Below are 27,069 nucleotides of genomic sequence, written 5' to 3'. Positions count from 1 at the left end.
ATCCTGCAACTAATAAAAATTATAATAGTGTAAATCCGTACGGTTGTTTTGCCCTGCAGTGCACAGATTGTACTTACACGGCACTCCACCAACAAAAAGCGTATCTAGGATATCCTCGTCTTAAGACGCTGGGATTTTTAAAGCAAATTTTAAAGTGCATGTTTGTAAGTATGTACTAATAAACCTTTTAAAACAGTCATCGGAGCTTCACTATGGTAGGAGACACTTGTATCCACAGAAACTTTTAAGGAAAAGAAATTGGGAATACTAGCAGACTCATCTGGTGTATGCTGGAATCAAGTCCGTGGTTTAAACCCCGTTTGGTGGTGTATGAACGTGGATCTTCGCAGCGAAAAATCTAACCAGCTGTGGAGGATATCGTAGATACGCTTTTTGTTGGTGGAGTGCCGTGTAAGTACAATCTGTGCACTGCAGGGCAAAACAACCGTACGGATTTACACTATTATAATTTTTATTAGTTGCAGGATATCCACAAATAGGACATTTGCAGCCCTCGGTTTATTTCTAAAAGAAGAAGGAGAAAGAATAAAAATGTTTGTATACCTTCTTTTTATGACACGCGCGGTCCGATATATATATATAGTTTTCATTGATACCATTTTGGGTGTGTACTACTTTTTGATTACTTTTTACTTAATTTTTTTTGTGAGAAGCAAAGGGACAAACCAAAAAATGCCAAATCAGCTATTTTGACGTTTTTCCGTTTTGCTGCATGGGATAAATATTTTTAGATCTCAATAGTACAGGTGTTTTCACATGTGGCGATGCCCATGATGTATATTTTTTTAATTATGCATTTTTATTTTCATTTTGGGTGATTAGAATTTTTATGTATTTTTTAACCAGCTCAGGACCGCCGTACGCAGGATTGCGTCCTGGCGGCGGCCCTGTTGTTCTGGGTGGACGCATATACGCGCCCTCTCGCGAGAGGCGAGATTTCCTGTGAACGCACGCACACAGGCGCGCGCGTTCACAGGAACCGAAGGGTAGCGAGTGGATCTGCAGCCTGCCAGCGGCGATCGTTCGCTGGCAGGCTGTAGATGCGATTTTTTTAACCCCTAAAAGGTATATTAGACGCTGTTTTGATAACAGCGTCTAATAAACCCGCTACCTGGTCCTCTGGTGGTCCCTTTTGCTTGGATCGACCACCAGAGGACACAGGCAGCTCTGTAATAAGTAGCACCAAACACCACTACACTACACCCCCCCCTGACACTTATTAACCCCTTATTAACCGCTGATCACCCCATATTAGACTCCCTGATCACCCCCCTGCAAGACTCCATTCAGACGTCCGTATGTGTTTTGCGGATCCGATCCATGGATCCGCAAAACACATACGGACGTCTGAATGGAGCCTTACAGGGGGGTGATCAATGACATATAGCCCATATAGACTCCCTGATCACCCCCTGTCATTGATCACCCTCTTGTAAGGCTGGCTCCATTCAGAGGTCCGTATGTGTTTTGCGGATCCACGGATCGAATCCGCAAAACACATACGGACGTCTGAATGGAGCCTTACAGGGGGGTGATCAATGACAGGGGGGTGATCACCCCATATAGACTCCCTGATCACCCCCGTCATTGATCACCCCCCTGTAAGGCTCCATTCAGACGTCCAAATGTGTTTTGCGGATCCGATCCATGGATCCGCAAAACATATACGGACCTCTGAATGGAGCCTTACAGGGGGGTGATCAGCCCATATAGACTCCCTGATCAGCCCCCTGTCATTGATCACCCCCCTGTAAGGCTCCATTCAGACGTCCGTATGTGTTTTGGGGATCCGATCCGTGGATCCGCAAAACACATACCAACGTCTGAAGGGAGCCTTACAGGGGGGTGATCAATGACAGGGGGGTGATCACCCCATATAGACTCCCTGATCACCCCCCTGTCATTGATCACCCACCTGTAAGGCTCCATTCAGACGTCCGTATGTGTTTTGCGGATCCGATCCGTGGATCCGCAAAACACATACCGACGTCTGAATGGAGCCTTACAGGGGGGTGATCAATGACAGGGGGGTGATCACCCCATATAGACTCCCTGATCACCCCCCTGTCATTGATCACCCCCCTGTAAGGCTCCATTCAGACCTTTTTTTGGCATAAGTTAGCGGAAATTGATATTTTTAAATTTATTTATTTTTTGTTTTTTCTTACAAAGTCTCATATTCCACTAACTTGTGACAAAAAATAAAATCTCACATGAACTCACCATACCCCTCACAGAATCCAAATGCGTAAAATTTTTTAGACATTTATATTCCAGACTTCTTCTCACGCTTTAGGGCCCCTAAAATTCCAGGGCAGTATAAATACCCCACATGTGACCCCATATTTATCTCGGTCAAATGCCAACTTTGTATAAAAAAATGGGAAAAGTTGTCTTTTGCCAAGATATTTCTCTCAGCCAGCATGGGTATATGTAAAAAGACACCCCAAAACACATTGCCCAACTTCTCCTGAGTACGGCGATACCACATGTGTGACACTTTTTTGCAACCTAGGTGGGCAAAGGGGCCCACATTCCAAAGAGCACCTTTAGGATTTCACAGGGCATTTTTTACACATTTTGATTTCAAACTACTTCTCACGCATAAGGGCCCCTAAAATGCCAGGGCAGTATAACTACCCCACAAGTGACCCCATTTTGGAAAGAAGACACCCCAAGGTATTCCGTGAGGGGCATGGCGAGTTCCTAGAATTTTTTATTTTTTGTCTCAAGTTAGCGGAAAATTATGATTTTTTTTTTTCCTTACAAAGTCTCATATTCCACTAACTTGTGACAAAAAATAAAAACTTCCATGAACTCACTATGCCCATCACGAAATACCTTGGGGTGTCTTCTTTCCAAAATGGGGTAACTTGTGGGGCATTTTAGGGGCCCTAATGCGTGAGAAGTAGTTTGAAATCAAAATGTGTAAAAAATGCCCTGTAAAATCCGAAAGGTGCTCTTTGGAATGTGGGCCCCTTTGCCCACCTAGGCTGCAAAAAAGTGTCACACATGTGGTATCGCCCTACTCAGGAGAAGTTGGGAAATGTGTTTTGGGGTGTCATTTTACATATACCCATGCTGGGTGAGATAAATATCTCGGTCAAATGCCAACTTTGTATAAAAAAATGGGAAAAGTTGTCTTTTGTCGAGATATTTCTCTCACCCAGCATAGGTATATGTAAAAAGACACCCCAAAACACATTGCCCAACTTCTCCTGAGTACGGCGATACCACATGTGTGACACTTTTTTGCAGCCTAGGTGGGCAAATGGGCCCACATTCCAAAGAGCACCTTTAGGATTTCACAGGGCATTTTTTTACACATTTTGATTTCAAACTACTTCTCACGCATTAGGGCCCCTAAAATGCCAGGGCAGTATAACTACCCCACAAGTGACCCCATTTTGGAAAGAAGACACCCCAAGGTATTTCGTGATGGGCATAGTGAGTTGATGGAATTTATTTATTTTTGTCACAAGTTATATGGAGACTTTGTAAGAAAAAAAAGAAAAAATTTAAAAAATCATCATTTTCCGCTAACTTGTGACAAAAAATAAAAAGTTCTATGAACTCACTATGCCCATCAGCGAATACCTTAGGGTGTCTACTATCCGAAATGGGGTCATTTGTGGGGGTTTTCTACTGTGTAGGCATTGTAGAACCTCAGGAAACATGACAGGTGCTCAGAAAGTCAGAGCTGATTCAAAAAGCGGAAATTCACATTTTTGTACCATAGTTTGTAAACGCTATAACTTTTACCCAAACCATTTTTTTTTTACCCAAACATTTTTTTTTTTATCAAAGACATGTAGAACAATAAATTTAGAGAAAAATGTATATATAGATGTCATTTTTTGGAAAAATTTTACAACTGAAAGTGAAAAAATTCATTTTTTTGCAAAAATTTCAGTAAATTTCGATTAATAACAAAAAAAGTAAAAATGTCAGCAGCAATGAAATACCACCAAATGAAAACTCTATTAGTGAGAAGAAAAGGAGGTAAAATTAATTTGGGTGGTAAGTTGTATGACCGAGCAATAAACGGTGAAAGTAGTGTAGTGCAGAATTGTAAAAAGTGGTCATTAAGGGTGTTTAAGCTAGGGGGGCTGAGGTGGTTAATAAAGTTTAAAAAAACCTTTTTTTTGTTTTTACATTTTTTTTATAGCTTCCATAGGGAACTATAACAAGCAATCATCAGATTGCTATTCTCACACACTCTAATGCATTAGCATTGGAGTCTATGAGGATTTTACTATGTTCCTATGGAGCCCTGCCACAGACAGGGGCTCCATGAGAATTAAAGTGCAGCAGCTTCTGTTCATTCAGGGAGACAGAAGCTGCCACACACTGAATCTGGCTCCCTCGATCTTCGCACGGGGGAGCTGTATCACATAAACACACACTACAGATGAGGCACCAAATACGTAGTCATAAATGACACAATAACAGCATCAAGTAAAGCAGGACATACATCCAAATTGATATACAAAACCGCACACACAAGTATTACAACTCAAAACAAGCCCAACACGTGTTTCGCATTGTGCTTCCTCAGGGGGTAGAAGGGAAGAGTTTATGCCCTTAATGCCCAGTGCCATACATGTACGGCGCAGTGATTGGGCGGGTGCAGGAGAAGCACCCGCCCAATCAACAGCAGGGGTCCGGCAATCACTGATAGCCGGACCCCTGCTGTATGCGCCGGCATCGGTGAAAACACCAATGCCGGCGCATTAACCCTGGTTAATCAGGGCTGACCGCGGCATGTGCGATGTCTGTGCAGGGAGGGAGAACCCATCTGGTCCCGGCGCTGCTGTGACAGGGACCCGATGGCAGCCCGATGCCTTCCTTAGGCATCGTGGCTGCCTTCCGTGACAGCCTGTGAGATCCAGCCCTCTGGATCTCACAGGCAAGCAGGCTGAAGTGTATTACAGCCAATGCTTTACAATACAGAAGTATTGTAAAGCATTGTAAAGAGGATCAGACCCCCAAAAGTTGAAGTTCCAGTGTGGGACAAAAAATGAGAAAAAAAAAAAGTAAAAAAAATGAAAGTTTCAAGTAAAAAAAAAAAAAAGGGTAATTTCCCCAAAATAAAGTAAAAAAAAAAAGGGGAAAAAAGAAAAGTTGAGAAATCAGGTATCGCGGCGTCCGTATCGACAGGCTCTATAAAAATATCACATGACCTAACCCCTCAGTTGAACACAGTCAAAGAATTAAATAAAAACTGTGCTAAAAAAGCAACAACATTTTTTGTCACCCCAAAATCATACCAATATAACCGTCACCTCATTCCGCAAAAAATGAGCCATTACCTAGGACAATCGCCCAAAAAAAATAAATAACTATGGCTCTCAGACAATGAGAGACACTAAAACATGATTTTTTTTTGTTTCAAAAATGCTTTTATTGTGTTAACCTCTTAAGGACGCAGGGCGTATCTGTACGCCCTGATGTCCGAGTCCTTAACCACTTCCCATCTGGGCCATTTGCCCCCTTCCTGACCAGGCCTAATTTTGCAAATCTGACATATCTCACTTTATGTGGTAATAACTTTGGAACGCCTCTACTTATCCAAGTCATTCAGAGATTGTTTTCTTGTGACACATTGTACTTCATGATAGTCATAAATTTAAGTCAATATATTTCACCTTTATTTATGAAAAAATCCCAAATTTACAAAAATAAAATAAAAAATTCACTATTTTCTAAATTTCAATTTCTCTGCTTTTAAAACAGAAAATGATACCTCATAAAATATTTATTACTTAACATTCCCCATATGTCTACTTTATGTTGGCATAATTTTGGAAATGTCATTTTATTTTTTTAGGACGTTAGAAGGCTTAGAAGTTTAGAAGCAATTCTTTAAATTTTTAAGAAAATTGCCAAAACCCACTTTTTAAGGACCAGTTCAGGTCTGAAGTCACTTTGTGGGGCCTACATAGTGGATACCCCCATAAATGACCCCATTGTAGAAACTACACCAATCAAGTTACTTAAAACCGATTTTACAAACTTTGTTAACCCTTTAGGCGTTCCACAAGAATTAAAGGAAAATGGAGATCAAATTTTAAAATTTCAATTTTTTGGCAGATTTTCTATTTTAATCCAATTTTTTCTTTAACACATTGATGGTTAACAGCCAAACAAAACGCAATATTTATTACCCAGATTCTGCGGTTTACAGAAACACTCCACATGTGGTCATAAACTGCTGTATGGGCACACGGCAGGGCGCAGAAGAAAAGGAACTCCACATGGTTTTTAGATGCCATGTCCCATTCGAAGCCCCCCTGATGCACCCTTACAGTAGTAACTCCCAAGAAGTGACCCCATTTTGGAAACTAGGGGATAAGGTGCCAGTTTTGATGGTACTATTTTTGGGTACATATGATTTTTTGATCATTCATTATAACACTTTATGGGTCAAGGTCACCAAAAAATTGGTTGTTTTAGCACAGTTTTTATTTTTTTATTTTTACAGTGTTCACCTGAGGGGTTCGGTCACATGACATTTTTATAGAGCAGATCGTTACTTATGTGGCGATACCTAATATGTATACATTTTCTTATTTATTTAAGTTTTACACAATAATAGCATTTTTGAATCTGACAAAATTATGTTTTAATGTGTCCATGTTCTGAGAGCTATATTTTTATTTTTTTTTGAGAGATTTTCTTATGTAGGGGCTCATTTTTTGCGGGATGAGGTGACGGTTTTATTGGTACCATTTTGAGGGACATACGCCTTTTTGATCACTTGGTGTTGCACTTTTTGTGATGTAAGGTGACAAAAAAGGCTTTTTTTGACAGTTATTATTATTATTTTTATCGGGCTGGGTTGATAATGTGATATATTTATAGAGCCGACCGTCACGGATGCAGCAATACCAAATATGTCTATTTTATTTTATTTTTTCTATTAAAATTTTTTTTTTTTTTTATTCCTTACTTTTTTTTAACACTTTATTTTTTATTTTACACTTTTCGTCCCCCATAAGGTCATACAAGACCTCTGGGGGACATTTACTTCACTTTTTTTTTTCCACAGTTGATTTCTCCTGTAACTGGGGCTGACATAGTAGCCCCAGTTACAGGAGAAATACACCCCCCCAGAGAGGCTGTACAGCGCAATACAGCCTCAGCGCAGGGCTGATCGAGGTCTCTGAAAGACCTCACACAGCTCCTGCACTCTCCGGTCCCATGACCGCCGGGCCGGAACAGGAAGCGCATAGCGCTTCCTGCTCTGCATATACAGCGCTCGGTGAGCGCTGTGTATGCAGCGATCCAGAAGGCAGGGACACCTGGGAACTGTCCCTGCCTTCTCTAAGAGTTGCCCTGCTGTCACTGACAGCGGGCAACCGGATCAGCAGCTGCACGATTAGCGTGCAGCTGCAGTTTCTGAATGGACGTTCTGGAACGTCCATTCAGAAATAGAGAACCACCTCCCGGACATTTATAGTCTAGGGGCAGACAGGAGGTGGTTAAGGACACAAGGCGTACAGGTGCCGCACAGCGGGCAGTGATCAGAACAAAGTGACTGCTGAAATCATTCAGCAGGCACTCTGTGACAATGCCGAGGGGGGTCCTGTGACCCCCCCATATCGGCAATCGCAGCAAACCGCAGGTCAATTCACACCTGCGGTTTGCTGCGTTTCCGGGTCATTCGTGTGATAATACACCACCAATCACCATCCTTAGATCCTGAGAGGGGGCAGTGACATCACCTCTCAGGACCGCTTCCTATTGGCTCTCCTCCTGCACATTGCTTCCGTGGAGAGGGGAGCCCGTCCGTCCACCTGAGCCCAGCACCCCCACGTGAGCCACTCAAAGTTCGCAGGGAAAGGTTAGATTAGGCAGGGATAGTTTTAGGGAGAAAAAAAATAAAGTTTTATTTTTGGGCTTCACCCTGATCGGGTGTCTGGGGTCCACAGCACACTCAGCTGTGGAAACCTGTTGCTGGTCAGATATAAGGACAAGAGGGATGTCCTTGTACTCACGGTAACAGCATCACCCCTGTCCCTGTGCGAGGTACCGCAGCAACGGTCCGCAAGCCCGATTGCATCATGGACTACAATCGGTATATGGGAGGAGTGGATCTCTCTGATCAAGTTCTCAAGCCAAATAACGCCATGTGCAAAACCCGGGCATGGTACAAAAAAGTTGCGGTCTACTTGGTACAGGTTGCCTTGTGCAACACAGGGAAATTCCTGCAGTTCTATGAGGCAGTCCTCAAGGCCCTGATCTTTTCTGACCAGGAAAGAGCAGGCCGGAGTACCTCGGGAACTGGAGGCGCCCGGATCGTCCCTGGCCAACACTTTCCAGGTGTGGTCCCCCATACTGGAAAGAAGGGACGGTACCCAAAAAAGTGCAGTGTGTGTCACAGGAGGGGGATACGGAAGGACACCACCACTCAATGTGACACGTGCCCCGACGATCCGGGCCTCTGCATTGACGGTTGCTTCAGGGAGTACCACACTTCCATGGAGTACTAAATTTATAATTCCCTTCCCCAATTTTAATTCTATTTGGCCACAGACAGTGGCCCAGAAAAAAAAAAAAAACGATGGCTCTCAGACTTTGGAGACGCTAAAACAAATTTTTTTTTTCAAAAATGATATTTTGTAAAACTAAAATAAATAAAAAAAAGTATACATATTAGGTATCACCGCGTCCGTAAGAACCTGAACTATAAAAATACCACATGACCTAACCCCTCAGATGAACACAGTCAAGAAAATAAAATAAAAATGGCTTTTTTTTACACAGTTTTTATTTAATTTTTTATCTGAGGGGTTCATCTGAGGGGTTGAGTCATGTGTTATTTTTATAGAGCAGATTCTTACGGATGCAGTAATACCTAATATATCTACTTTTTAAAATGTATTTAGGTTTTACACTATAATATCCTTTTTTAAACAAAAAAAAAAAAAACATTTTAGTATCTTCATAGTCTGAGAGTCCGTTTTTTTAAATATTTTTAGCCGATTGTCTTGGGTAGGGGCTCATTTTTTGCAGGATGAGAGGACGGTTTTATTGGCACTATTTTGGGGAGAATATGACTTTTTGATCGCCTGCTATTACACTTTTTGTGATGTAAGGTGACAAAAAAATATTTTTTGTCACCTTACATCACAAAAAGTGTAATACCAAGCAATCAAAAAGTCATATGCACCCTAAAATAGTACCAATCAAACCGTCATCTCATACCGCAAATAATGGGCCCCTACCCAAGAATATGCAGACACTAAAACATGATTTTTTTTAAAGATGCTTCATTATGTAAAACTGAAACAAACCACCAAAAGTATACATATTTGGTATTGTCGCGTCCGTTACAAAATGCTCTATAAAAATACCACATGATCTAACCTGTCAGATGAACATTGTAAATAACAAAAAATAAAAACAGTGTCAAAACAGCAAAATCTGCCTTCCAAAAACCATATGGCGTTCCTTTCCTTCTGCGCCCTGCATTGTGCCCATACAGCAGTTTATGACCACAGATGGTGTTTCTGTAAACTACAGAATCAGGGCAATAAATATTGAGTTTTGTTTGGCTGTTAACCCTTGCTTTGTTACTGTAATAATATGGATTAAAATGGAAAATCTGCCATAAAAGTGAAATTCTGAAATTTCATCTCCATTTTCCATTTATTCTTGTGGAACACCTAAAGGGTTAACAAAGTTTGTAAAATCAGTTTTGAATAGCTTGAGGGGTGTAGTTTCTAAAATTGGGTCATTTTTGGGTCACAAAGTGACTTCAGACCTGAACTGGTCCTTAAAAAGTGGCTTTTGGAAGTTTTCTGAAAAAAAGATTTGCTTCTAAACTTCTAAGCCTTCTAACTTCCCCAAAAAATAAAATGGCATTCACAAAATGATCCAAACATGAAGTAGACATATGGGGAATGTAAAGTAATAACTATTTTTAGAGTTATTACTATCTGTTATAAAAGTAGAGAAATAGAAATTTGGAAATTTTGAAAAAATTTGGGTAAATTTGGATTTTCTTTAATAAATAAAAATGATTTTTTTGGACTCAATTTTACCACTGTCATGAAGTACAATATGTGACGAGAAAACAATCTCAGAATGGCCTGGATAAGTAAAAGCGTTTTAAAGTTATTACTACATAAAGTGACACGTCAGATTTGCTAAAAATGGCCTGGGCAGAAAGCTGAAAAATGGCCTGGTCCTGAAAGGGTTAAAGGTGTTTTAGGTTTGTGAAGAAATTTTACCAAAAGGCCATGCCTGTTTTTTGTCTTGATGAAGCAGTGATCTTTTTATACGCCATATTTTAATGTGCTCCTACAATACAATTTTTGTGCGGGATTCAGGGTAAAAAAGCAATTTCTTTACTTCCTTTTATTTTTCATACCATTCACAGTTCAAACTAAATAACTCTAAATAGTTATAGGCCTGAAATTAATCAAACATGAATTGCTATGTTAAATAGTGTGGCATCTGCCATTTTGTGATATGTCCGCCATTTTGTGTGAGCTTATGGAAAGGCCACACGTTCCTAAAGTGTATTCTTATATTTTTCTCTATAAGTATACCAGTTCGAGGGAGTACTTGCTTCCCTACAGATTTATGTTTAAAGACAAGACATTTAGGCCTCATGCACACGAACTTATTTTTTTGCAGTCCGCAAAAACGGGTCCCGTTTTTCCGTGATCCGTGACCGTTTTTTCGTCCGTGGGTCTTCCTTGATTTTTGGAGGATCCACGGACATGAAAAAAAAGTCGTTTTGGTGTCCGCCTGGCCGTGCGGAGCCAAACGGATCCGTCCTGAATTACAATGCAAGTCAATGGGGACGGATCCGTTTGACGTTGACACAATATGGTGCCATTTCAAACGGATCCGTCCCCATTGGCCGGACACGAACATCGCAGCAGCCGGTAAGTATGAATCTTTTACTATTGTACTATTGCTAGTAACCCGCTGCCACCAATGATCGGGGGGGGGATGGGATGCTAAGTAACCATGGCAACCAGGACTGTAGTAGCGTCCTGGTTGCCATGGTTACCGATCGGAGCCCCAGCGATTAAACTGGGACTCCGATCGGAACTCCGCTGCCACCAATGATGATGGGGGGGGGGGGGGGGAGATGGGAGGCCGCACACTGGCCACCAATGTTGTTAATGCTATAGAGGGAGGGGGGGGCCGATGGGGGGCGCACACTGTGCCACCAACGAATTATTACAATAGAGGGAGGGAGGGGGGGCGCACACTGTGCCACCAACGAATTATTACAATAGAGGGAGGGGGGGGGGGGGCGCACGGGCCACCAATGATATTCAAACTGGGGAGGGGGGAGGGTCTGCCCCCTGCTGCCTGGCAGCCCTGATCTCTTACAGGGGGCCGTGATCAGCACAATTAACCCCTTCAGGTGCGGCACCTGAAGGGGTTAATTGTGCTGATCACGGCCCCCTGTAAGAGATCGGGTGCTGCCAGGCAGCAGGGGGCAGTCTTGTACACAGTTTGTAGTGTATTCTAACTAGAAGCGTCCCCATCACCATGGGAACGCTTCTGTGTTAGAATATACTGTCGGTTCTGAGTTTTCACGAAGTGAAAACTCAGCTTTGAAAAAGCTTTTATGCAGACGGATCTTCGGATCCGTCTGTATAAAAACTAACCTACGGCCACGGACACGGATGCCAATCTTGTGTGCATCCGTGTTCTTTCACGGACCCATTGACTTGAATGGGTCCGTGAACCGTTGGCCGTGAAAAAAATAGGACAGGTCATATTTTTTTCACGGCCAGGAAACACGGATCACGGATGCGGCTGCAAAACGGTGCATTTTCCGATTTTTCCACGGACACATTGAAAGTCAATGGGTCCGCGAAAAAAAACGGAAAACAGCACAACGGCCACGGGTGCACACAACGGTCGTGTGCATGAGGCCTAATCCATATATCCTAGTTATAGTGGACTTGATTATATACATAATATGTATCTATAAAAGGCCATATTCTTATTTATTCAAAGATGGCTGAAAGAGGTTCATGAAAGTTCAGTATGTATAAGGGTTATATTGAATACAGAGAGCATTGTTCATTAAAAGTTATTACCACAGATGTAGGTTTATTAGGGCTATGAGGGAGGTAGCACTATTTCATGAGCGACATCTGCTGTGTATGTTTATTCATACAATCGAAAATATAACGTTTGTATATATATAGTGGATTTATTTAGTTTTAGCATAAACAAATTGATAAATCATATATATAATATTCTATATTGGCACATGTTATAACAAGGTATTGATATACAGTACAGACCAAAAGTTTGGACACACCTTCTCATTCAAAGAGTTTTCTTTATTTTCATGACTATGAAAATTGTAGATTCACACTGAAGGCATCAAAACTATGAATTAACACATGTGGAATTATATACATAATAAACAAGTGTGAAACAACAGAAAATATGTCATATTCTAGGTTCTTCAAAAGTAGCCACCTTTTGCTTTGATTACTGCTTTGCACACTCTTGGTCTTCTCTTGATGAGCTTCAAGAGGTAGTCCCCTGAAATGGTTTTCACTTCACAGGTGTGCCCTGTCAGGTTTAATAAGTGGGATTTCTTGCCTTATAAATGGGGTTGGGACCATCAGTTGCGTTGAGGAGAAGTCAGGTGGATACACAGCTGATAGTCCTACTGAATAGACTGTTAGAATTTGTATTATGGCAAGAAAAAAGCAGTAAAGAAAAACGAGTGGCCATCATTAATTTAAGAAATGAAGGTCAGTCAGTCAGCCGAAAAATTGGGAAAACTTTGAAAGTAAGGGCTATTTGACCATTAAGGAGAGTGATGGGGTGCTGTGCCAGATGACCTGGCCTCCACAGTCACCGGACCTGAACCCAATCGAGATGGTTTGGGGTGAGCTGGACCGCAGAGTGAAGGCAAAAGGGGCCAACAAGTGCTAAGCATCTCTGGGAACTCCTTCAAGACTGTTGGAAGACCATTTCAGGTGACTACCTCTTGGAGCTCATCAAGAGAATGCCAAGAGTGTGCAAAGCAGTAATCAAAGCAAAAGGTGGCTACTTTGAAGAACCTAGAATATGACATATTTTCAGTTGTTTCACACTTGTTTGTTATGTATATAATTCCACATGTATTAATTCATAGTTTTGATGCCTTCATAGTCATGAAAATAAAGAAAACTCTTTGAATCAGAAGGTGTGTCCAAACTTTTGGTCTGTACTGTATATATATATATATATATATATACATACATATATACACTTGATGCCATGTCTATCCCACTAAAAGGAAATGTATTCTTAGGATATATGGAAAGCATTTACGTTGGTTTTCTGCTAATTTACTCAGAGGGACTGATATTATTCTAACCTAATGAATCAGTCGTTTGGAGATCAGTTAGAATATACAAACCCACAGTGTGAGTGTATGGCCCATTGTATTTCTTATCAAACCCATAAATTCAAGAGTCTGTGAAACTCATGGTCCCACTAAGTCTGGGAAAATAGTTTCAGGGTGTCGAAGTATCCCTCCTCATTGATATAGGTTGCAAAGGTCAAAAGGTATAATGTGTAGTATAATTCTGATATTAATATGGTACACAACAGTGCCATCTGGAGACAGGTGGATATCATGACACCATTCACAACAATATTGCATTGTGGGTAAATATGATCTTGGCAGAGGCGGCATGACATAGGGGTGCGTGTCGCGCTCCTCCCACCGCCAATCCCCCCTCTCTCCCTGCCTCCCGCTGTGATGGTGAACGCGGAGCCCAGCCTGTGACCTGCCGGGAGCGTCCGCCTGTATGTAAGCCGGGAGCTGCTCTCTGTGACATGTGGTAGCGCTGGTTTGAAAGATGGAGCCGGCGTGAGCTCTGAAGACGCTGCCCTAATTGCCTTAGTTGCTGTGCCCTTATCCTCATTCTGCCTAGCCGCAAAAAGATACAGAGCCTGTGGTTGGACCGGCGGAAGGCTGGTGGCGTCCCTGGCGTTCAGTCCCTGTTGCGCTTTCTTTCCCCCCCCTGCCCTTGCGGTGGATGCTGGGGAATAGCGTGTGGGTGCTGCTGTGCCTCTTCTCCTCCTGACCCTGCGGTGGATGATGGTGAGCGGGGATGGTTGGACGTGGACGTCGGTGGAGTCGTGTGCGGAGGCTGGGTGCTGTTGGTCTCTGGAGCTGAAGTCCTTCTATGTACTGAGTGCTTGCGGGGGAATAGCGTGTGGTTGCGGGGGATTGAGAACATGGAAGAAGACCTTCTGCACCACCTGTGATTCTCAAGTGCCTCCGTGTGTATACCTGCATGGACCGGCCCTTTGAATGAATATTAGGCCCTGGAAGGAATTTTGCTGAGCGATTTGATAATTTGGTCCGCTTGTTGGCTGGGTGGATCAGGCCTATTTGGAGGCCCTGTCTTGAGGGCTGGATTGTGAGGTCTGAAGAGGCCCTTGCCTGGTGCATCGCAGACGATATAGGAGTTAGACTCATCTATTCTCATTATACCCTTATGCAGCAAGATCTTTAGACTTGCAGTGGCCTTTACCTGTGCCTTCTGCGCCATTTAAATCAGATTGTTAACAGGGGTTGAAGGAGCCCTATACCTGTATAGTCTGAGTTTAAGTCTGTACAGCGGCAGGAGGGAGCTTGTATACAGCGGAATATTTACATGTCTTTGCCCCAGTCAATGTACAGTCGTGGCCAAAAGTTTGGAGAATGTGAAAACCAATATTTTTGTCAAAGTTTGCTGCTAAACTGCTTTTAGATCTTTGTTTCAGTTGTTTCTGTGATGTAGTGAAATATAATTACACGCACTTAATACGTTTTTAGAGGCTTTTATCGACAATTACATTACATTTATGCAAAGAGTCAGTATTTGCAGTGTTGGTCCTTCTTTTTCAGGACCTCTGCAATTCGACTGGGCATGCTCTCAATCAACTTCTGGGCCAATTCCTGACTGATAGCAACCCATTCTTTCATAATCACTTCTTGGAGTTTGTCAGAATTAGTGGGTTTTTGTTGGTCCACCCGCCTCTTGAGGATTGACTACAAGTTCTCAATAGGATTAAGATCTGGGGAGTTTCCAGGCCATGGACCCAAAATGTCAACGTTTTGGTCCCCAAGCCACTTAGTTATCACTTTTGCCTTATGGCACGGTGCTCCATCGTGCTGGAAAATGCATTGTTCTTCACCAAACTGTTGTTGGATTGTTGGAAGAAGTTGCTGTTGGAGGGTGTTTTGGTACCATTCTTTATTCATGGCTGTGTTTTTGGGCAAAATTGGGAGTGAGCCTCCTGGTCTCAGGATGCTTTACTGTTGGCATGACACAGGACTGATGGTAGCGCTCACCTTTTCTTCTCCGGACAAGCCTTTTTCCAGTTGCCCCAAACAATCGGAAAGAGGCTTCATCGGAGAATATGACTTTGCCCCAGTCCTCAGCAGTCCATTCACTATACTTTCTGCAGAAGATAAATCTGTCCCTGATGTTTTTTTTGGGGAGAAGTGGCTTCTTTGCTGGCCTTCTTGACACCAGGCCATCTTCCAAAAGTCTTCGCCTCACTGTGCGTGCAGATGCGCCCACACCTGCCTGCTGCCATTCCTGAGCAAGCTCTGCACTGGTGGCACTCCGATCCCGCAGCTGAATCCTCTTTAGGAGACGATCCTGGCGCTTGCTCGACTTTCTTGGACGCCCTGAAGCCTTCTTAACAAGAATTGAACCTCTTTCCTTGAAGTTCTTGATGATCCTATAAATTGTTGATTGAGGTGCAATCTTAGTAGCCACAATATCCTTGCTTGTGAAGCCATTTTTATGCAACGCAATGATGGCTGCACGCGTTTCTTTGCAGGTCACCATGGTTAACAATGGAAGAACAATGATTTCAAGCATCACCCTCCTTTTAACATGTCAAGTCGGCCATTTTAACCCAATCAGCCTGACATAATGATCTCCAGCCTTGTGCTCGTCAACATTCTCACCTGAGTTAACAAGACTGCTGAAATGATCTCAGCAGGTCCTTTAACCCCTTAAGGACACAGCCCTATTTCACCTTAAGGACCAGGCCATTTTTTGCAAATCTGACCAGTGTCACTTTAAGTGCTGATAACTTTAAAACGCTTTGACTTACCCAGGCCGTTCTGAGATTGTTTTTTCGTCACATATTGTACTTCATGACACTGCTAAAATTGGGTCAAAAAAGTTAATTTTTTTGCATAAAAAAATACCATTTTTCCCAAAACTTGGAAAAATTAGCAAATTTCAAAGTTTCAGTTTCTCTACTTCTGTAATACATAGTAATACCCCCAAAAATTGTGATGACTTTACATTCCCCATATGTCTACTTCATGTTTGTAGCATTTTGGGAATGATATTTTATTTTTTGGGGATGTTACAAGGCTTAGAAGTTTAGAAGCAAATTTTGAAATTTTTCAGAAATCTTCAAAATCCCACTTTTTATGGACCAGTTCAGGTTTGAAGTAACTTTGTGAGGCTTACATAATAGAAACCACCCAAAAATGACCCCATTCTAGAAACTACACCCCTCAAGGTATTCAAAACTGTTTTTACAAACTTTGTTAACCCTTTAGGTCTTCCACAAGACTTCATGGCAAATGGACATAAATTTTTAGAATTTAGATTTTTTGGAAAATTTTCCAATATAATCAATTTTTTCCAGGAAAAAAACAAGGGTTAACTGCCAAACAAAACTCAAAATGGGTTGCCCTGATTCTGTAGTTTGCAGAAACACCCCATATGTGGTCGTAAACTACTGTTTGGCCAAACGGGAGGACATAGAAAGAGGGGAACGCCATATAGGTTTTGGAAGGCAGATTTTGCAGGACTGGTTTTGTTTATACCATGTCCCATTTCAAGCCCCCCCTTGCACCCCTAGAATAGAAATTCCAAAAAAGTGACTCCATCTAAGAAAGTACACCCCTCAAGGTATTCAAAACTGGGTTTACAAACTTTGTTAACCCTTTAGGTGTTCCACAAGAGTTAATGGCAGATGGAGAAACAATTTAGAAATTTCTATTTTTTGGAAAATTTTCCATTTTAACCCTTACTTTATTACTGAAAAAAATGAGTTAACAGCCAAACAAAACTCAAAATGGGTTGCCCTGATTCTGTAGTTTGCAGAAACACCCCAAATGTGGTCGTAAACTACTATTTGGCTAAACGGCAGGACATAGAAGAAGGGGAACGCCATACGGTTTTTGGAAGGCAGATTTTGCTGGACTGGTTTATTTACACCATGTACCCCCCTTTCAAGCCCCCTGATGCACCCCTAGAGTAGAAACTCCATGAAAGTGACCCCATCTAGGAAACTACGGGATAAGGTGGTTGTTGCTTTGGGACTATTTTAGGGGTAAATATGATTTTTGGTTGCTCTATATTACACTTTTTTGAGGCAAGGTAACAAAAAAATAAAATTCTAAAATTTTTCTACATTCGCTATTTAGTTTTGTGGAACACCTAAAGGGTTAACAAAGTTTGTAAAGTAACTTTTGAATACCTTGAGGGGTGTAGTTTCTTAGATGGGGTCACTTTTTTGTAGTTTCTAGTCTAGGCTACATCAGGGGAGGCTTCTAATGGGACATGGTGTCAAAAAAAAAACTGTCCATCAAAATCTGCCTTCAAGAAACCATATGGAGTTCCCTTCGTTCTATGCCCTGCCGTGCGGCTATATAGCCATTTACGACCACATATGGGGTGTTTCTGCAAACTACAGAATCAGGGCCATAAATATTGAGTTTTTTTGGCTGTTAACACTTGCTTTATTACTGGAAAAAAAGGATTCAAATGGAAATTTTGCCCAAAAATGGGTGTTTTGGCACCGTTTTTATTTTATATTTTTAACGCTGTTCATCCGAGGGGTTTGGTCAAATGTTATTTTTATAGCGACGACTTTATGCGATGCCCAATATGTATGGCTCTCAGACTTTGGAGACACTAAGCAGGCATCCTAAAACTGCGGCCCTCCAGATGTTGTAAAACTACAATTCCCACCATGCCCTGCTGATGGCTGTAGGTTGTCTGGGCATGCTGGGAGTTATAGTTTTACAACATCTGGAGGCCCGCAGTTTGAGGATGCCTGCACTAAAACTAATATTTTTTTGGGGAAAAAAAATTGTTTCTGTGTCTGCAAAGTCTGAGAGATATAGTTTTTTATGTTCTCTAGGGGACTGTTGGAGATTATAAAAATGTAGTACTCCATGGAAGTGTGATACTCCCTGAAGCAATCGATAACGCAGAGGCCCGGATGATCGGGGCAAGTGTCATATTGAGTGGTGGTGTCCTTCCGTATCCCCCTCTTGTGACACACTCTGCATCTTTTTTGGGTTCGTCCCTTCTTTCCAGTATGGGGGACCACACCTGGAAAGTGTTGGCCAGGGACGATCCGGGTGCCTCCAGTTCCCGAGGTACTCTGGCCTGCTCTTTCCCGGTCCGAAAAGATCAGGGCCTTGAGGACTGCCTCATAGAATTGGAGGAATGTCCCTGTGCTGCCAGCGCTTCGGGATAGTACAAAACAGTTGTACATGGCAACCTGTACCAAGTAGACCGCAACTTTTTTGTACCATGCCCGGGTTTTGCGCATGGCATTATATGGCTTGAGGACTTGATCAGAGAGATCAACTCCTCCCATATACCGATTGTAGTCGACGATACAATCGGGCTTGAGGACCGTTGCCACGGTACCTCGCACAGAGACGGGGGTAGTGCTGTTACCGTGGATTGTGGACAGCATAAGGACATCCCTCTTGTCCTTATACCTGACCAGCAACAGGCTTCCACTGGTAAGGGCACCCCTGGGGATAGGTACCTGGAGGGGGTGGGCAGGGAGGCCGCGTTGATTTTTCCGCACGGTCGCACAAGCGAACGTGGATCTGGCAGCAAGGGACCTGAACAAGGGAATGCTGGTATAAAAGTTGTCCACGTACAAGTGGTAACCCTTATCCAGCAGTGGGTACATAAGGTCCCACACGAGTTTCCCGGTAACACCCAGAGTGGGGGGACATTCTGGGGGTTGAATCCGGGAATCTCGCCCCTCGTACACACGAAATTTGTAAGTGTACCCTGAGGTACTCTCACAAATTTTGTATAGCTTCACGCCATACCTCGCCCGCTTTGTGGGAATGTATTGGCGGAAACTGAGTCTCCCCTTGAACGCAACGAGAGACTCATCAACCGCGACCTCCCTTCCAGGTACGTAGGCCTGCTGAAATGTGGCCCCAAAGTGATCGATGACCGGCCGTATCTTATACAACCGGTCATAGGCAGGATCACTTCGGGGGGGACATGCTGCATTATCGGAATAATGCAGACATTTCCGGATGGCCTCAAACCGGGAGCGTGTCATGGCCGTACTGTACAGTGGGGTCTGGTAGAGTATGTCCCCACTCCAGTATTGCCTGACACTGGGTTTTTGCACTAGACCCATATGCAGCACGAGGCCCCAAAATGTCCTCATCTCGGCTGCACTGACTGGCGTCCAGCCACCGGGTCTAGCCAAAAATGAGCCCGGGTTTTGAGCGACGAACTGTTGGGCGTACAGATTCGTCTGCTCCACCATCAGATTCACCAGTGGGTTACTGAAAAAAAAACTAAAAAAGTCAATTTCAGTAAACCCCACTGTGGGAATCTAGATTCCTGGATTGCCAGCAAAATCCGGAATCTCTGGCTCAAAGTCCACTGGGGGACACCAGCTAAGTTCATCGGCAGGGGGCTCCGGTGGGCTTATTTGGTGGGCCGGGAAACCAGTACGAACCCCAGGGCGGCTCGTACTAGGGTGGGCCACAGGATCCCTAGCATGTGGGGCCCCTGGCTCCGCCTGGCGGCGTCTCCGCCGCCTTGGTGGCTCATCGTCATCCGATGATGATGAGGAGGATGCGGATGACAAAAGGAAAGTGGGGTCATCCTCATCCTCACTGGGGCTCTCGGAGTCGGAGGCATGCGGGGGGGCAAGTGGCAGGGGGGGTCTGGGGTCTGAAAGCTGAAACAAAAAAGTTTAGAATAAATGTGCTTGTTTTTTTTCTTCTAACTTTTCCCTTCTATCCCTGCCTAAAGGTGCCTCTCCCTCACTGACCCTAACCTACCTGGGTGGCGATGGGTGCAGGAGGGTGATGGATGGCGATTAGGGGGGACTCAGGAGCTGGTGCTGGACGATGCTGCCGGGTGCTCGTGCAGAACAGGAAGAGGAGGGGAGAGAGGAGCGCAGGAAGTTTGAATCTCGCGCCTCTCTCCCCTGCACCAATCAGCACCCTGGACAGCAGTGTTCAACACCAGGGCCAGCACCGCCTCTCCAAATCCTCGGACTGCGATAGGTGGTGTATAATTACGCCACCGATCGCAGTCTTTTTCCGGTTCATCGGGTCACAGGACACCCGAATGGACCGGAAACGCAGAAAACCGCAGGTCTGAATTGACCTGCGGTTTTCTGCGATCGTCGATGCGGGGGGGGGGGGGTCAAATGACCCCCCCCTGCATTGTTACAGGATGCCGGCTGAATGATTTCAGCCGGCATCCTGTTCCGATTAACCCCCGCGGCGCCGGCATCGCGATTTAAAGCCATGACGTACCGGTACGTCATGTGTCCTTAAGGACTCGGGAAACATGCCGTACCAGTACGTCATGTGTCCTTAAGGGGTTAATGACAGCAATGAAATGCAGTGGAAAGGTTTTTTTGGGATTAAGTTAATTTTCATGGCAAAGAAGGACTATGCAATTCATCTGATCACTCTTCATAACATTCTGGAGTATATGCAAATTGCGATTATAAAAACTTAAGCAGCAACTTTTCCAATTTCCAATATTTATGTAATTCTCAAAACCTTTGGCCACGACTGTATATCCTGTCTTTATGCCTCTCCTCTATATGTACTCAGCTTTTTTTAGACGCCAGGAGTCATACTCACCTGTGTTTATTCTATGTGGGCGCTATTCGTGTCTATGTGACTTTGAAGTATCTGGGACTTATAGTTGTGGGGGGGGAATCTCCCTTTCCTGATCTGGACAGCCAGTGGATCTGGTTTTGGAGATTCCTCTGTGTATTAAATTGCCAGGCTTTAATATTGGTTTATATGTGTGTACGGAGCCCTTTAAAATGCTGCCTAAATACCGTAAATCAGGAGGGATGTCCTCGCCGAAAGGTGGTCAGGGGGGAAGCCCCCAGGCTCGCATAGACAAATTCTTGAAGTCCCCTCCACCTAAAACCAGGGGAGGTGTGCAAAGATCTGTCCTACAGGCTGAGCAGGGAGTGGTTAATACGGACCGGACAGAGCTAGGTACTATAAAGGCTAGCATCTCCCAGAACGAAGGTTTTGAGAGTATTAATAAAAAACTTGTGGATATATTGGGAGTAGTAAATGTCACCAACACAAGATGGCCTTGTCCCTCTCAGCAGTACAAGGGGATATCACGATAATCAGAGATGAGATGGCTAAACTAAGAGTGACTGCAGAGACCAGAATATTTAAAAAGAGATTGGAAGAGGTAGATGCAGATCACTCCTGGCTTAAAGGGAAACTGATAGATCTGGAAGATAGGTCCCGTAGATATAATCTGCGATTAGTAGGTTTTCCGGAAGGGACAGAACAGGATAACCCAGCAAATTTTATCCAAAAATGGTTGGTTGATAATCTAGGGCCAGATCATGATGCATCTACTTTCTGCGTGGAAAGAGCCCACAGAATCCCCTCCAAGAAGCCTCCTCCAGGGGCTCCTGCTAGGGCAATCCTGGCGAAACTAGTTTGCTCCAAGGACCGGGACTGGGTACTCAGACGCAAAAGAGAAGTATTAGACACATACTCTGATGGTAATCTGATATCAATATACCCAGATTTTTCACGAGAGACCCAAATTAAAAGAAGATGTTTTTTTGATGTTAAAAAAAGATTAGCGGCAGCTAATATTAAGTACTCAATGATGTACCCAGCCAAATTGAGGGTGGTTCACAACGATTTGGTACGTTTTTTCCCTACACAGGCGGAGGCTGTTCAATAGCTGGACACGGTGGGGTTATAAAGAAAATATGGCTGTGGGGAGGAGGGAGGTTAGGGGAAAAAGTGGTGGGGGGGAGGTTTGGTGGATTGGAAGAGGTTGATGGGTAAGGTGCTTTTCCTTATCAACCATGGAGGGGGTATCTTGGGGAAGGGTATAAGGGAGGGATTGCCTGTCGTCACTCGCTCTATAGGCTTATGTGTCTCTCTCCTGGATGGGGGACCAGGATTACCAGTTAGTTACTGCCTATGCCACGTAATATTCTATTCTGGAATGTGAGAGGGCTGGGAGACAGGGTGAAGAAGACTGTGGTGTTTGATCAGGTGGCCCGACATTTGCCGGCAATTGTTGTACTATTAGAAACCCATGCAACAGTAGACAGGCTCTATACATTGAAGAGGAAATGGGCTTCTCTTGAATACCATTCTTACTTCTCCTCTTATGCAAGAGGGGTCAGTGTTTATATTCACGGTGGGATGGAATTCCTACCGGTGGATAACATGATTGATAAAGAAGGGAGATTTGTCTTCTTGCATGGGTATTGGAAAGGGCAGGAGAATATAATGGCGTTCATCTACATTCCTCCACCATATAAATCAACTGTTTTTTCTCTATTATCTAAATATCTTGCTACAAAAAACCCATGTCCTTTACTAGTAGCCAGAGATTTCAACTCTGTACCTGCTCCTCGGCTGGATCGTTTTTCTACCTCTTCTGGGCGAGGCCGGATTGGACCTCCCCTGAGCTCTGTTTGCCAGGAGCTGGCGCTGGTGGATATCTGGCGCCACCTCTATGGCAACAGGAGAATTTATTCTTGCTTTAGCCAGTCCTATGGGTCAATGTCCCGTATTGACCTGGCTTTTGCAAGTCGCGATTTGTGTAATCAAATTGTGAAAATGAAATATGAACCTCATGGAATATCAGATCATTTTTCAGTCCTGATATCGCTCAGAGAGATGGATTCTCCAGCCTCAGGCAGAACTTTTAAATTGAACTCGCACTGGTTGGATGTGATAGGGGAGCAGGGTCAGATAGACCATGAAATACAGGAATTCTGGGGCATCAATGTAGGCTCGACACATATTCATTATGTGTGGGATGCATTGAAGGCCCATATAAGGGGCATATACTTCTCTAAAATTAACCGGTATAGGGTTGAACTTCGTCAAAGGGAACAACAGTTGTCAGACAATTAGGAGACTACAGGGGGTATTGACTGCCCATCATAGTGAGCAAAATATAACCCAGTTAAAAGAGGCCAATGCACAGTTCAAGACATTTTTATATAGTAAAGCTCAACATAAGCTTCTCTTCCAGGGGCAAAACCGCTTTTGTGAATCGGGTAAAACAGGGAAGTTCTTGGCACGGTTGGTTGCTAATCAGAGAGAGGCCACCAATATAAGTGAGATCAGGAATTCAAAGGGCAATAGGGTGAGATCCCCAGAGATGATTAGGGAGGAGTTTGCAAAATACTACTCTTCGCTTTACCAGTCTGATATTACACCTAGTCGGGAAGATATGGATCAATATCTACAACAACTAGGACTCCCCCAGTTAGAACTACAGGAAAGGGAAATGTTGGATCGCCCTATAGATTTGGAGGAGTTGCGATCGATACTTCCATTACTGAAATATAATTCATCCCCTGGCCCTGACGGTCTGCCGTTTGAACTCTATAGGTTCCATGCTAAATCGCTCCTTCCAATCTTTTTGCGAGTCTTGAATGAATCCTGTGTATCTGGGTTCTTTGCCTCCATCATTTAGGGAGGCAGTGATTACCCTGGTGCTGAAAAAGGATAAAGATGGATGCGATATGGGATCATATAGACCCATATCGCTCCTAAATACAGATTACAAGATCTTTGCAAAAATATTGGCTAACCGTTTGAAAAGGGTCATAGCCTCTCTGGTACATATGAACCAGACGGGATTCATTCCGGACCGACAAATACAGAGGAGTCTCTATAGGGTGTATATGAACCTTTCGGTTGGGGGCAGTATAGACCACTCCATCCTGTCTTTAGATGCCACAAAGGCGTTTGACAGGATGGAGTGGCCTTTCTTGTGGTCTACTATGTCTCATTTTGGACTGGGGACTGTATTTATAGAGATGACTCAAATGCTATATGAACAGCCGTTAGCGCGTATAAACATCAACGGAATTTGTTCTGCCCCTATTATGATGTGTCATGGGATGAGACAGGGATGCCCTCTCTCTCCCCTTCTTTTTGCCCTTTTTATTGAACCATTGACCTGTAAGTTCCGTTTAGATAACAGCATAGACGGCTTTGGGGTGGCAGTAGTCAGCGATAAGATAAGCCTCTATGTCGATGATGTTATTTTGTTTTTGGACCGGGGATGGAAGGTCCTCCCTTATGTGATGGCAGTAATATAGGACTTTGGTAAATTTTCGGGCTATCTGATTAATTGGTCCAAGTCATCGCTCCTCCCGCTTAACCGCAAGGCCGTAGATGAGGGGAGTGGAGTTAGGGTTCTTGCTCCAAATTAAACCCTGGACTATCTGGGGATTAAGATTGGTGTTCCTATAAAGAGGTTTTATGAGCTTAATTTAGCCCCGGTCTTGAACAAAGTAAAGTCTAAAATATGCGTTTGGCAGAAATTGATACTGGCACAGACGGATCGAATAGCGTTGGTTAAGATGATTATTTTGCCTATTGTGATGTACCCGATGTGTGCTTCCCCAGTGTGGATCGATGATATATATTTTTTTTATCGACTGGAGACTCTTATTAACGATCTAATATGGGGAAGGAAGAGGGTCAGGATAAAGCAAAGATATCTATGGTTGTCGGAATCAGATGGTGGGCTATCATTCCCTTTCTTTCAGGGATATTATTTATGTGCACAGGTTCAAAGTTGTTGTAGTTTTACAGATAGTTTTTTAGCACGATATTTGTCGCAGGTTTTGGAAAAAACCAATAGAGAATATTTTTACATGTTTGGAGTCCGGTTATTTGGGGGGGGGGGGGAGGAAGACTCTATTGATTCCTTGGACCCTACAAAGGGTTTGGAATAAGCTTAAGAGGATTTTGTTTACTGGTTACGTAGGGGGGTGGGTAATGTGTGTCATCTTTTTGTAAGTGGACACTTTAAATCCTTTTCTGATTATAACTTCAGCGATAGTACATTATTAGATGTGTTTATGTATTCATGATTAAAACACGCGTATGAAGCCTCTAGGAATAGAGGGAATATTTGCCCACGGGAGAATGTATTTTTTGATTTTTATTATGCCCAGACAGATGAGAGAGTTAAGATAGCTGGTTTATATAGCAAACTTCGAACAGCACTAGCAACTGTAATTCTATTTAAAAGCTCAAGTAAATGGGAGCAAGAGCTGCATTGCCCACCCTTACAATGGTCTAGTATATATAGGAATGTAAGAAAGGCTACACTCTAACGCCCATAGATTAATCCAATTTAAGATCCTCCATCGGTTGTACTATACGCCAAAAATCCAAGCGAGATTCTCCCAAAATAAAGGCCGAGATTGCTGCTGCCCGAAATGTGGGTATGTGAATGCGAATTTCAGGCATTTACTTTGGGAATGTAGGAAAATAAAAAGGTATTGGGAACAAGTTTTTTTTAGCCCTACAAAAGGAGGCCTCTTCGAGGTATAGCCCTGGGATGGTGACAGTGTTGCTGGGAGATTATGCCTTAGATATGGATGTTCCGACCCAGGTTAGGCAGATTTGGATGAGGGGTCTGATGTTGGCAAAAGTTATTTTAGTTAGATATTGGGGCTCTGTCTCCCCACGATCGTTAAATGAATGGAGTCTTTATCTCCAACAAATCAAAGTCTATGAGGATATGGAAAGGAAACGGAAAGTGGCACGCATGACCAATCAGATATAGTTATTTGGGAAACCGTGTAGGTTTCTATTAGAGTTGAAGAGACGACAGACAATAAGGTGGGAAGGGAGGGGTGGATATAGTATTATTGTAGTGTGAATTTACAGCTCTATTTTTAATCCTTGCAGGATCTTGTTATATGTTGTAGTATAGTTGATTACAGTTGTATAGTACCTACCCTGTATTGGCTGTTTTTCTTATATATTTGCTGTTTTGTATCATGGAGAAAACAAAATAAATATATTTATATATAAAAAAATATGATCTCATATGATCATTACCATATGAGCACACCCATCCGATGTGATTGGAAAACCCTAATCTGGAAGGGTGTGATCATTTGATAAGTTTTTTGGATAAGAAAGCACACAATGGAGAAAGGGAGAGACAAGTTGAGTTCTCTAGAGGGGTCTATCAAGATGAAAGCCATAGTGAGATGCGCTATGATGGACCCCCCAGCTTTCCTAGGAGCAGAAGTGAGAGTCCCACTAGGACTTGGTAAGAAACACAAAGAATGATGATATTTCATTTTATTAAGACTAATTAGATAGTGTGGGTGAAATGATACCATCTAGATTGGCGAATAAATAAATAAATGTATTAATTAATCGATCATCTCCATATTGAGATGTAGTCTTAGGATATTGTGAGGCTTCATTCTACCTGTAGAAGAATCAAGACTCATAACTTATCAGAGCATTAAATGATTGCCTATATACTGTATATTGATAGTAATATTCTTCGCCAAGCTAAGTGATGGATTCCCACAGGAAAGACTTGTTTCAAGTCCTTCCCATTTAAGATATGGTCTAGCAAAGATCCTAGATCCCTGTTATTTGTCTTAATATTCTTACCAAAGTCGTATGTGTGAAAATAGTCCAGGATGAGGCGGAAGGATACAGTTATCTCTTCTAAGTTATATCCTAGGATGGATTTGCCCATTCTGGAAGTCATGTGATGTGTAGTTGGTTAGAAGGGGGCGGAATGTATTTAGCATTCCATATTGAAGTCTAGGATTAGACATGTCCGTCCTGATATCATGAGGTTTCCTCTGAACAGAAGTAATGTATATAACTTATGTTCCTATTTTGATATCCTAACCTAATAATAGCTTGGTCATAATGTGACAAGTAATTTCCACTCACATGTATTGTTAAGCTTGTAATGCTTTATATCAACGCTGAATATATTAATTTGC

General features: G+C 43.0%; 1 protein-coding gene across 4 annotated transcripts in view; it reads right to left on the bottom strand.

The window, feature by feature from the left end:
• Positions 1–27,069, bottom strand: part of RAD50 (RAD50 double strand break repair protein) — a 362,910-nt gene that overhangs the window by 21,431 nt on the left and 314,410 nt on the right. The gene's annotated exons all lie outside the window — the stretch shown is intronic.

Source organism: Bufo bufo, chromosome 1 (genome assembly GCF_905171765.1).
Source record: "Bufo bufo chromosome 1, aBufBuf1.1, whole genome shotgun sequence".
Classification (NCBI taxonomy): Eukaryota; Metazoa; Chordata; class Amphibia; order Anura; family Bufonidae; genus Bufo; species Bufo bufo.
Note: the sequence above shows the minus strand (reverse complement) of the source record. Positions and strands in the feature narration are given on the sequence as shown.